Here is a 13,746-nt window from a genome sequence, read left to right as displayed (position 1 = left end):
CCCACTCCCAGCTCCTGCCCCAGCCCCCCTCCCTCCCGTCATCCCATTCCTCTCCAGGTCTTGGGGGCAGGAAATAAACTCCTGCCTCTTGGCATTTTATTAGGCAGTTCCCAAGAGCCTGGGAGCTGCTGCCCTGGCCGTGAAATGGCTCAGTCAGCTTGATTAATGACTGAGGGTCAAGAACCATCACCTCTCCCAGTGACTCCCCAAAGCGCACACACAGCCCAGCTGGAAATGAAGAAGAGAGAAAGGGACACCAGACAGCCCCGGGGGGACACAAGTATCAAGGACAGAGTCAGAGGAGCAAAACCAGCCTTCCCTGAGAGACCACATCCCCCGCTGACAGGAAGGGACTCAACCAGCTTTCCTCATCTTCCTTTCAGAGAATGAGCAGGCAGATGAAGAAGCAGAAGGGGAAAAGTTTTAATCCAGAACTTTCCACACATTGCTAGAAAAAGTGATAGGATCACAAGAGGACTCCTCTCCTTGAAGCACACATATCAAATATGCAGACCAGGACAGGAACTGCCCTAAATTCTCTATTACTTCACCCCCACTGGCACTTGGTGAGGAGAAATCGGGACCCATGGTTGCCCGGAAGCCCTCAGGCCCCGGGCGAGGACTGTAAAACATTTGTCCTGGTAGTTGACAATTGCCATCTGTAAGCCAAGATGAGTGAAAGCAAGCAACTTGCTGACTTAACTAGCCAAAAAAGGGCTGAGCTGAATGCCGAGACGTATTTCCCACAGTGTGTTCTAGAGAAATAGTCAATTTTGAAATGCCGCCCCGTAAAAGTTAGCATATTAAAGAGAGAAATCCTGCTTTAAAGAAAACCTGTTTAAGTTAGCCTAACTCAACATTTTCTACACTTTTATTCAAGGGTATTACCCTCCTCCCATCTTCCCCCACACACACACACACCTTTTTTTCTCTCTCTCCTTCCAGCTCTCCTTTTACACAAAATATATGAACATACTGTAGAACTTCTGTTATCCCACAGAAGAACACACTCTGAGATGTGCTGGTAAAGAGGGTGACATTTGGGTCCCAGAATTTCATTATGCCACCCATCAGTTCTGAAACTTGGGCAACTCTTGTAACTCCTCTGGGTCTCGGTTTCCTAATGTCTCAAATGGTGGTGGTTAAAGGGGCGCCTGGGTGGCTCAGTCGTTAAGCAGCTGCCTTCGGCTCAGGTCATGATCCTGGGGTCTTGGGATCGAGCCCCACATCCGGTGCCCTGGTCAGCAGAGAGCCTGCTTCTCCTTCTCCAGCTGCCTGCCACTCTGCCTACTTGTGCTCTCTCTCTCTGTCAAGTAAATAAATAAAATCTTTAAAAAAAAAAATGGTGGTGGTTAAGGAGTGTCACATTGGACAAAAATAAAGCCTGCAGTCCTCCCAGCTCAAAATCTGGGGTATCACCTGAGGCTGTTCAGCCTCCCCAGCAGGGTCGGTCAGAGAAGCTAGAGGGGCAACTTGGACCCAACGTGCTCCTCTCCCAGCTAGAGGTGAAGGAAGAAAGACCAAAGAACACAGGATTCTCTGGTAAATGAAAACACCAAGGGCCTCAGGAGGCACTATGTTGAGCCTGGCCATTGCCAAAGTAAAGTCATTCTCTTGCTAAACTAAACTTACTTGAATAAGTCTCTTATTTGTTAAACTGAACTTATTTTTTTTTAAATGCATCACTCTCCATGATGAAATCAACAAAACATCTAACTCTTCTTGTTGAATACCCTCCCTCCTTCCCTGCTTCCCAATACTGAACCAACCCATAAATGCACCCCACAGAGGAGATGTCATCCGGCTTTACATGGAGCTCAGAAAGAGCCTTTCCTTTCAAATCACATGAGTCTCTGAAGCTTTTCATTTTGGTTTGTCAATAATTATTAACCTTTCCTTTCCTCCTTTTTTTTTCCTCCCTCGCCCAGGCCTGGCTCTGCTGCAGGCCCACAGCCTGGCTAAGTGTCTGGGTCATCACCAGCAAGTGCTCTGTGCTCTTTTGAAAAACACACACACATGTTCTGCCTCTTATTTCCTGAGTGGTCCCAACACCTGGAGTGATCAGAGTCCAAAAGAGTCAGGCCAGGAAATTGAGTTCTTCTCAACTCCTGGCTGGGTCGTTTAGATACTGGGGGATGAATGTGCTTTGCATCTCACCCTCTGCAGGAGGGACCAGGGCCCTGCCAAGGCATTCCCGAGACCCTAGAGCAAGCAAAGGAGGAGGAGGGGACAAGCCTCATGGAATGATTGGATGGGGAGCCGGGCAACTTGTGAATTCACCTCGAATTTTTCCTTGTCTCCTACGAAGCAAAAGAAAACTAAAAATCACTCTGCCTCCTACATACACACACAAAAGGAAAATTTTTTAAAAAGAGAGGGGAAAAAAAAAAAAAACCTGGAAGCATTTTTGAAGGCAAAAGGCTGTTTATTGCTGCCAAAGTGCTGATTTTTTTTTCTGCCTCTGGCAACTATATGAGAATTGGAGACTTGAGTGGAGAAGAAATCCATTCACTTGTCATCACATAAAACCTCTGTGTTCCACAGAGGAAATGGCAAAATCTCACCCTTAACTGGATTTGTGAATTCTTACTGGGGGCTGCAGGGGGTGTGGGGCCGGGGGGGCGGATGGTGCAGGATAGAGAAGGTCAAGCTGCCCTAAGTCCTGGGACACTCGGTGACCTCACTCTGCCATGTGAGGGAACGACGGGTCCTCCGAGTTCTCATGTCATCAGGAGACAAAGACAGAGAGGAAAGAGTCAGGACAGGACAACCACAGGGCCCCCACCCAGGCCAAGATGGACCCGTTCCATCCCGCATCACCCAGAGGGTTCCAGGGAAGCTTGCTCTAAACAACTAGAGCATTGGGGATTTTTTTCCTTTCCCCCTGGAGTATATCCCATAGCCTCTTTTAATAATGACTGGAACAATTTTGCTTGTTATTAAGCTTAGCACATTGTATATTCAGACATCGTGCTAAGCACCGGACTCATTCCCTCCTCTTCACCTTTCCCGCAAGTGAGTTGTGTACCACCCCTCTACTACCAGTCCTACTGGATTTATCCCCAGCCTCGGAGCCAGTGAAAATGGCAGAGGGACACTACAGGTCATCGAGTCCAACCCCCGCTCCCCCCCTTTTTATCAGGTCAGATGTCCAGACCGACCCTTGATGGGACTTTTCCACTTCTTCCTGGAGCAAATTCTCTTTGTGGTCGTCTATCGCCCGTTCTGATATTAAATTCCAAGTGTGGCAGCTGCAATAGCCCTAAGAAGCCTCGTATCCAATTCCCTGGAATTTCAAAGTGCTGAGGTCAAGATCCAGAAAACTGGAGACCAGAGGAAATTAGGTTGCTAGGATGCCGGGATTGTTTATTATGCTCTCAGCCTTAATTAGGTGTAAGGAACATCTTGTCGGTGTCCTGCCACATATGCTAAGGCTGTTGGGGCAATTTCACCGAGTCTGACAGCTTAAATCAGAAACAAGAGAGTTGACATGTCAATGACGGGGCTGGACATGATGGATATATTAAGAGGAGTCTGGAAAATTCTGGACTTCATTATATCGACTCCAGTTCTCAAAAGTTTCTGTCAAAAAAATCACAGCCTCATTGGAAAAGCTCCTCTGGGATCCGATTACACCCAATTATAGGGCCTCCCACAGCCACCTGGACACAGGAGGATTTCTGCAAACGGATTCATTGGTGGGGTGATGAGGGAAGATGAGAGCAGGGAAATTGCTGATTTTGCTATAATTTCTACAAATAGATCTATTGAGATTTAAGAGGTGCAATAACTTGACATTTTGGGTAAGCTAAAAACCGCTTAAGAATTGGTTTGCAGGTTGTTTCTTTCCTATCTTGGCCCCAGGCTGTTTTTGAAATGAAAAGAATGGGATCAAGTCCTAAAAACTGAGGTGGAAGTGAAAGGCAATAATAAAACTTTAAAGATGACAAGGAGGAAAGTGATAATCTTTTGAAAGCTTTAGAGGCACACTTGACTGAGGATGGCAAGTTTCTCAGAGGGGGAAGATGAGGCGAGGGAGAAGGAACGCTTGGTATGGACGGAGACGCACATTAGCAGCTTGGGCGGAAGGCAGGGCGCTCTCACCCCGTCCCCAAGGGGCCGCTCCCTGGAGGCGGCCACAGCCAAGACCCCAGCTACTGACACACCACGACCTGCCACGGGCCTGTCATTTTAAGTGGAGGAGAAGCTTTGCTCCCTCGGCCAAGGAGAGAGAAGATGCAGCAACCAGGGGCCTCCCTGCACCTGCTGACCTGGCACCACATTCCTGGCAAATGAAGTATCTACATAAGGAGGCTGAGCGCCCGCTCACAGCCTATCTGCGTGATGTCCGGCTCCGATCTAAAAATACAGCCTCGAGAGCACCTTTCCGAAAAGAATACCTTCCCCCACCACCACTTTAAGAGGAAGAACTGCCAGTCAATGGTGTGTGCTTACATTGCTCAACTACAAGATTTTAAACCGCAGGCTCATGTCTACACAGTACAAGGGGGAGACTCACAAGGAGGGAGAATCTCCATGGATCTCAACAGATGAGAGCTTCTAACTTAGTGGGCCCTCTCTCGGGCCATTTGGGCTGATGGTCCATATGCACTTTTTTGTGATCTCTGGCAGAATCGCTGTGGGCTGATGGTGTGGACCTCGTTTCTGAGTTTATAGCTGTTGCCTGAGTTTTGAAGCCACAAATGAACGTCAGTGAAATGGCTCAGGAACGACAGTGGGGAGGGAAACGTACTCGTAGATTACTTAGTAAGGAAACGGTCATGGCTTTAGATTTGTTTTTGTTTTGTTTTGTGAAAAGGAGCACCCTACATTCATTTGAAAAGCAACGGGTCATTTTTCTTTTTGTTTTTTTCTCAGTGTGTTAATGCTAATTGTTTTTCCTTCTGTCTCATTCTGAATTGGATTGAAAACCTCTTTCCCAAATCCATTTGGAGACAATGAATCATCAGCCCCGGTGACTAAACTGCTCTTTTATCAACCCAGCAGGTATGTAACAGTCTCCCTCTAAATGGCCTTCCCTCCTGCACCTCTTATAATCCCAAAGAAAAAAATCAGAAATATATGAGAATTCAGAGGGTCTCATTCCTGATACCCTGTTCCCAATTTTCCCTATTAAAGAACAGATGAAGGTCCCATGACCACTGAGACTCTATGAATGTGGTAGACCAAGATTATGCCTATTAAAACCCCCCAATACTTCCTTGGTATGTCCTCCATCACTGGGGCAAAGCATAATAATTTCACTCAAGACAACACTACTTTTCTGTTGTCTAACTCAAGAACTACCCATTGAGCTCATAATCCATGTAGTGGCCCGTGCTAGATTCTGGGGAAAGTGTAAATTGACATATAGCTGACATGGTTGGGGTATCTACTTTGCCCTCAGCACTGTTCTAACTGCCTTACAACCCACTTGATCCTTTGATCAAGAGGCAAGTGCTATTATGATCGCCATAGATGAGGCACAGAGAAATTCAGTAACTCCCTCGAGGTCATACAGCTTTCCATGGAGGAGAGGGTTCGTGCCCAAGCAGGGTGGATCCGGAGTCTGTGCTCCTGGCCACAAGGCTATCCTACCCTGTGTTTTAGGTGGCAGAAAGACACAATGCCTGCCCTCAAGGGAATCACAGTGTGGTGGCTGGATGTTATCTAATCAGGTAATTGAGCAGATATCTAAATATAAATGAATCATGCTGTAAAATACCAAGGCATAAAAGCACCTCAGACATTTGTTGAAGCTGCATCTCAACCAATCAGGTCCGCGCTGGTTAATACAGGAAGCGCTCAGCTCTCGCCCCCTCCCATCACCTCCCTCTCAGGAAAGCGGCCATCAGCTCTTCACTGATGCTCAGGAGCTGCCATGGTTTGGATTATGTGGATTTCTACTCTGGTCACAAACAACAAGACCAGAAAGGACACCTTTATTTGTTTTCTAGGGCTGCCATCATGAGCTACCACACGCTGTGTGGCTTAGAACAAGAGAAATTAATTGTCTCACAGTCATGAAGCCTAGAAATCTGAAATCAAGGTGTCAGCAGGGTCATGCTCCCTCTGAAAACTGTGGAGGAAGGATCTTTCCTCGACTCTTTCAGCTACTGGTAGGCCCAGGTGTTCCTTGGCTGTGGAAGCATAATTTTAACCTCTGCCTCCATCCCACATGGCCTTTTCCCTGTGGCTCTTCCCACTGTCTTCCCTCTGTGCATGCATGTGTCTGTGTCCAGATTTCTCCAAATGGCAGGCCCACTCTATCCATCTCATTTTAACTTGATTACCCATGCAAAGATCCTATTTCCAAGTAAGGCCACAGGCTGAAGTCCTGGGGGTTGGGACATTAACGTATCCTTTTTGGCTGAATATAACTCAACCCAGAACATCAGCTTAGCTGATGTGAACCAGGAAAAGGTGGTCTGATTCAAGAACTCTGCCCAACAAGAGCGTGCCGTCCTGGATGGTAACTAGTTGACCTAATTAGATTCTCTTCCAAGTTTGGGATTTTCGCCAGACAGAGGGTAATACACCAGTCAATGAGTGTGGCGGAGTCACTGCAGTAAGGACCGTCACCCCTGCTTTTGATGACCTCATAAGACCGATCTATGGCCCCTATGTTTCTGGAGTCTGAAGGGGAGAGTCAAGTACAGGTTCTCCACTGATCCAGGTGGCAGCTGAGGTGCCTTCCTGGGCTTGCTTGCTTATTCCTACCAAATGTATCAATTAAACCAGCTAGCCAACTATTTTTTTTTGTCTTTTTGTGCAAGCTGATCAGATCCCTACCTAACCAATTCTGACTTTTCTTATTTTATGAAAACCATATTTCAAATTCACATGCTATGAAAAATCATCCCAAGTTCATCTTCTCTAGCTTTGGCCTCTAACCATTCTAGCATCTCCTTATCACAAATGTAAATATATTTTTCATATATGTGTGTATACTGTATATGATTTATAATACACACATATTTATATCTATATCTACCTATATACCCACGTATGCATACATATATACTTTCTACCTCATTTCAAACAGGATTTGTGATGATTGCATTTATGAACATAGGTCCTTGCAAGTAAATTAAAAATTTGTGGTATGTTCCTTTAGTATCATAAATAATAATGATAATAATAGCTTTTATTCAGTGTTTAATATGTACCAGACACTTTACTATGGACTTTCCATACATTATCTAATTTAGTCTTTGCAACAATCTGGACAAGAAAGAATTATTACACCCCTTTTACAGATGAATAAACTAAGGCTCAAAGAGTTTAGTGAACTTGCCCTACATAGCATAGCTAGTATGTGGAAGATCTGAGATTGAAACCTCTGGGGCCAAAAGATCAACAAGGAAATAAAGACTTTAAATGAAACACTGGACCAAATGGACTTTACAGACATATTCAGAACATTACATCCCAAAGCAACGGAATACACATTCTTCTCTAGTGCCCATGGAACATTCTCCAGAATTGATCACATCCTAGGTCACAAATCAGGTCTCAACTGGTACCAAAAGACTGGGATCATTCCCTGCATATTTTCAGACCACAATGCTTTGAAACTAGAACTCAATCACAAGAGGAAAGTCAGAAAGAACTCAAATACATGGAGGCTAAAGAGCATCCTACTAAAGAATGAATGGGTCAACCAGGAAATTAAAGAAGAATTAAAAAAATTCATGGAAACCAATGAAAATGAAAACACAACTGTTCAAAATCTTTGGGATACAGCAAAGGCAGTCCTGAGAGGAAAGTATACAGCAATACAAGCCTTTCTCAAGAAACAAGAAAGGTCTCAAATACACAACCTAACCCTACACCTAAAAGAGCTAGAGAAAAAAACAGCAAATAAAGCCTAAACCCAGCAGGAGAAGAGAAATCATAAAGATCAGAGCAGAAATCAATGGAATAGAAACCAAAAGAACAGTAGAACAGATCAACAAAACTAGGAGCTGGTTCTTTGAAAGAATTAACAAGATTGATAAACCCCTGGCCAGAATTATCAAAAAGAAAAGAGAAATGACCCAAATCCACAAAATCATGAATGAAAGAGGAGAAATCATAACCAACACCAAAGAAATACAAACAATTATAAGAACATATTATGAGCAACTCTATGCCAGCAAATTAGATAACCTGGAAGAAATGGGTGCATTCCTAGAGATGTATCAACTACCAAAATTGAACCAGGAAGAAATAGAAAACCTGAACAGACCTATAACCACTAAGGAAATTGAAGCAGTCATCAAAAATCTCCCAACAAACAAAAGCCCAGGGCCAGAGGTCTTCCCAGGGGAATTCTACCGAACATTTAAAGAAGAATTAATACCTATTCTCCTGAAACTGTTCCAAAAAATAGAAATGGAAGGAAAACTTCCAAACTCATTTTATAAGGCCAGCATTACCTTGATCCCAAAACCAGACAAAGACCCCATCAAAAAGGAGAACTACAGACCAATATCCTTGACGAACATGGATGCAAAAATTCTCACCAAAATACTAGCCAATAGGATCCAACAGTACATTAAAAGGATTATTCACCATGACCAAGTGGGATTTATCCCTGGGCTGCAAGGCTGGTTCAACATATGCAAATCAATCAACATGATACAATACATTAACAAAAGAAAGAACAAGAATCATATGATCCTCTCAATAGATGCAGAAAAAGCATTTGACAAAGTACAGCGTCCTTTCTTGATCAAAACTCTTCAGAGTATAGGGATAGAGGGTACATACCTCAATATCATAAAAGCCATCTATGAAAAACCTACAGCGAATATCATTCTCAATGGGGAAAAGCTGAGAGCTTTTCCCCTAAGGTCAGGAACGCGGCAGGGATGTCCACTCTCACCACTGCTATTCAACATAGTATTAGAAGTCCTAGCCACAGCAATCAGACAACAAAAAGAAATCAAAGGCATCCAAATCGGCAAAGAGGAAGTCAAACTCTCACTCTTTGCAGATGATATGATACTTTATGTGGAAAACCCAAAAGACTCCACCCCAAAACTGCTAGAACTCATACAGGAATTCAGTAAAGTAGCAGGATATAAAATCAATGCACAGAAATCAGTGGCATTCCTATACACCAACAACAAGACAGAAGAGAGACAAATCAAGGAGTCGATCCCATTTACAATTGCACCCAAAACCATAAGATACCTAGGAATAAATTTAACCAAAGAGGCAAAGGATCTGTACTCCGAAAACTATAAAATACTCATGAAAGAAATTGAAGAAGACACAAAGATATGGGAAAACGTTCCATGCTCATGGATTGGAAGAACAAACATTGTAAAGATGTCAATGCTACCCAGAGCAATCTACACATTCAGTGCAATCGCCATCAAAATACCATCCACCTTTTTCAAAGAAATGGAACAAATAATCCTAAAATTTGTATGGAACCAGAAGAGACCCCAAATAGCCAGAGGAATGTTGAAAAAGAAAAGCAAAGCTGGCGGCATCACAATTCCGGACTTCCAGCTCTATTACAAACCTGTCATCATCAAGACAGTATGGTACTGGCACAAAAACAGACACATAGATCAATGGAACAGAATAGAGAGCCCAGAAATGGACCCTCAACTCTATGGTCAACTCATCTTGACAAAGCAGGAAAGAATGTCCAATGGAAAAAAGACAGTCTCTTCAACAAAAGGTGTTGGGAAAATTGGACAGCCACATGCAGAAGAACGAAACTGGACCATTTCCTTACACCACACACGAAAATAGACTCCAAATGGTTGAAAGATCTAAATGTGAGACAGGAGTCCCTCAAAATCCTAAAGGAGAACACAGGCAGCAACTTCTTCGACCTCAGCCACAGCAACTTCTTCCTAGAAACATCGCCAAAGGCAAGGGAAGCCAGGGCAAAAATGAACTATTGGGATTTCATCAAGATAAAAAGCTTTTGCACAGCAAAAGAAACAGTCCACAAAACCAAAAGACAACCGACAGAATGGGAGAAAATATTTGCAAATGACATATCAGATAAAGGGCTAGTATCCAAAATCTATAAAGAACTTATCAAATTCAACACCCAAAGAACAAATAATCCAATCAAGAAATGGGCAGAAGACATGAACAGACATTTTTCCAAAGAAGACATCCAAATGGCCAACAGACACATGAACAAGTGCTCAACATCGCTCGGCATCAGGGAAATCCAAATCAAAACCTCAATGAGATACCACCTCACACCCGTCAGAATGGCTAAAATTAACAAGTCAGGAAACGACAGATGTTGGCGGGGTTGTGGAGAAAGGGGAACCCTCCTCCACTGTTGGTGGGAATGCAAGCTGGTGCAACCCCTCTGGAAAACAGTATGGAGGTTCCTCAAACAGTTGAAAATAGAGCTACCATACGATCCAGCAATTGCACTACTGGGTATTTACCACAAAGATACAAATGTAAGGATCCGAAGGGGTACATGCACCCCAATGTTTATAGCAGCAATGTCCACAATAGCCAAACTGTGGAAAGAGCCAAGATGTCCATCGACAGATGAATGGATAAAGAAGAAGTGGTATATATACACAATGGAATATTATGCGGCCATCAAAAGGAATGAGATCTTGCCATTTGCAACGACGTGGATGGAACTGGAGGGTGTTATGCTGAGTGAAATAAGTCAATCAGAGAAAGACATGTATTATATGACCTCACTGATATGAGGAATTCTTAATCTCAGGAAACAAACTGAGGGTTGCTGGAGTGGTGGGGGGTGGGAGGGATTGGGTGGCTGGGTGATAAGACATTGGGGAGGGTATGTGCTGTGGTTAGCACTGTGAATTGTACAAGACTGAAGAATCACGGATCTGTACTTCTGAAACAAATAATGCAATATATATGTTAAGAAAAAAAAAGAAGAAGAAGATAGCAGGAGGGGAAGAATGAAGTGGAGTAAGTCGGAGGGAGAGATGAACCATTAGAGACGATGGACTCTGAAAAACAAACTGAGGGTTCTAGAGGGGAGGGGGGTGGGGGGATGGGTTAGCCTGGTGATGGGTATTAAAGAGGGCACATTCTGCGTGGAGCACTGGGTGTTATGCACAAACAATGAATCATGGAACACATCAAAAACTAATGATGTAATGTATGGTGATTAACATAACAATAAAAAATTATTAAAAAAAAAAAAAGAAACTTCTGGGGCCTACTGTAGAACTAATCACTTTGCACTCCTTGTGCCTTAACCAGTGTGGTATCATAGAAACCTAGAGCTAAAGGGGACACTTGGGATTATTGTATCCAGCAGCTTCATTTTATTTACGGGAACACTGAGTCACTGAGGGGTGAATCGTGGGGTTCAATGGCTCAGTTGTTGGCAAAGCTGGAAATGGAATTCCAGTCATCCACTTTCAAAGCTAATGCTTTTCTACTTCAATTCCAGTCCTTCTGAGCTGTATCAAGATGAAATTTCTTCAAGTGTTTCCCAGGTGGATGACTTTCCTCCTCTGCTTCCTGCACTGAAACAGGGTTTTCCTATTTTTAGATTATGTTGGTCATTTCAATTAAAATCAGAGGAGGGGGAGAGCCAGACACCTGTGCAAGGGTTACCATCTCTCCAGAAAATTTGACCAAGATTTTTAGAAGAGTTGAAACAAAAATCATTACAGTTCATAAAGGGTTCACCAGGAGCTCACCTGCAAACCTAATTAATCAGAGCATGCATGTCCCAAGCATTCAAGTTAATCAAGGGTTTCCTGGGCTTTCTTTTTATTGCCATCTCACAGCTCAGAGGTAGCATTCAGCTTAAAGTGGGTGCTCGGTTGATATTTTTGACAGACAAAAGCAATTAAAAGCGTAATATACGCTCCTTGCAAACCTTGTTATTATTGGGAAGGTGTTTCACATATGTAAGGCAGTTTTAACAATCCTTTTGATTAGTCATTCATGTAACTATTTGAATAAACATTTCAAATCAAGTCAAAATAATCACAGAGGATAATAGCACTTACGGCGTTGCTTAGAGAAATTGTGATCACAGTGTGTGATCTCTCTCTCTTTTTTCTTTCTTTCTTTTTTTTTGGAACTGAGTAAATAAATGTAACCCCCTTGCCTACATTTTTGGTTTCAAAATGCAAAATATCTTGATGTTTTTCCTCTTGGTAATGATGCCTTCTAGTTGGCTATAATAGGAAGGTTGAATGCCACTCCTTTAATTTCTGTGGCTTCACTAAGAGGAGGTCGAATTTCTCCAACAACAGAGATCAAAAGCAATAATTTCCAAGGATCCCTTGTTTGCCAACACCAAACCCATGGAATGTGGGAGAAAGCCGAGTGGGTATATAGATGCTTGGGCACCGTCCACCACATGGCCACCTAACCTGTCATCCCAGTCACTACTAGTGTCTCCCAAATATTTTTGTCAGTAATTATCATCAATGATCTCATACTTACCGAATGGTCTATTAACTAAACCATTGGTTGTCCCCGGGGCATTGGATATGGCTAACCCCTCCTCTCTTGCCTTCCCTGACACCAGCCCTCCCAGGTTCTCCTCCTCCCTGACTCCTATTTTCTACCTGCACTTCTTCCTGGGCATGCCCAGATGCACTGATGAACCCCAAGCTTGCCCTCAGGTCCCATTTTCATATTCCGGTCTCACCTTGGAAGCCAGCAGCTGCTAAATACCCACAAACACCACATCCCCCAGGACCCTCTCCCCTGCCTGAGACCCTCCTTCTTGCCTGCCTGCCATGGGAGGTGTGGGCTTCCCCAGGCAGGCAGATTTCCACACCCACCTCCACAGGGGTCCTTCTCTGCTGGGAATTGGAGGCCTCAGTCCACTTCTGAAGATGCCTCCACTGTCTTCTTCACCTCAAGAAGAGAATTCAAAATCTTCAGAATGTCATGCAAACTTTCACAACATAGTCCGTGTTTGCCTCCCCGGCACCGTCCCCTCACTACACCATCACCTCCACCAGTGTTCCCACCATGAGGGTCTGCCTGCAGCTTCAGGACCACCTCAGGCCTTCCTGGTCTCCTTGACTGTTGGTGTGATCTTCAGCATGTTTGATCCCTGCCTCCCTTCCCACACCACCTTGCTAACTCCTGCTGGCCCTTGTAAGGTGCCCTTCAAGCATCACCCTCCAGGGAATCTTCCCTGACCACCCTCCACTCCAATCCAGGCTCCATGGTCTTTAGCCCTTGAGCTTCTTGTGCATATTTCTGCTTGGTCTTCCTTGCTTCTTCTCAGAACACAGGGCTAGCTCACATTTTACTGACTTCTGTACCAAAACACACACATAGACACACACACACCTACCACAGGACACAACACATGGCATATACCTCGTAAATATCTGAGGAATAAATGATGTGCACACACTGTAAGTTGTGAACCGGTCATTCAAATCCAAATAATTCCAAACCAATGATTTTTTTATTACAATATATATCACGAGACAAAAATGGAGTACAATATGTGCCAGCAGATTGACCTCAGTAGAAATTTTATATATATATATAAAATATATCTAGATATAGATGATATAGATATAGATATAGATATAGATATAATGGGAGAATCGGGAGTTTCTACCATTAACAATTTTAGTGATATTTTCCACGGCGTAATTATAGTAGGCCAATCTCACAAATGACAAGTTCTTTCAATATACACAAATTTTTTAACTTATTTCCCTCTGTGTGCCACTGGGTAGTACCAGCATGGTACAAAATTCCCTTTTAAGGCCCAGCTGCTTTCTTCTTTCCAGTGGG

General features: G+C 43.7%; 1 long non-coding RNA gene across 3 annotated transcripts in view; it reads right to left on the bottom strand.

Moving 5' to 3' along the window:
- Window positions 1–13,746, bottom strand: part of LOC113924879 — a 76,237-nt gene that overhangs the window by 54,413 nt on the left and 8,078 nt on the right. The window contains exon 3 of one of the 3 annotated variants that reach the window (XR_003520834.1): window positions 12,768–12,843. The exons of 1 other annotated variant lie outside the window; for it this stretch is intronic. This is a non-coding gene — a long non-coding RNA (uncharacterized LOC113924879). The remainder of the gene's footprint in view (window positions 1–12,767; window positions 12,844–13,746) is intronic. One more of the 3 variants, XR_003520836.1, reaches the window with a different exon arrangement.

The sequence above is a fragment of the Zalophus californianus genome, chromosome 2 (genome assembly GCF_009762305.2).
Source record: "Zalophus californianus isolate mZalCal1 chromosome 2, mZalCal1.pri.v2, whole genome shotgun sequence".
In the NCBI taxonomy this organism is placed as follows: Eukaryota; Metazoa; Chordata; class Mammalia; order Carnivora; family Otariidae; genus Zalophus; species Zalophus californianus.
Note: the sequence above shows the minus strand (reverse complement) of the source record. Positions and strands in the feature narration are given on the sequence as shown.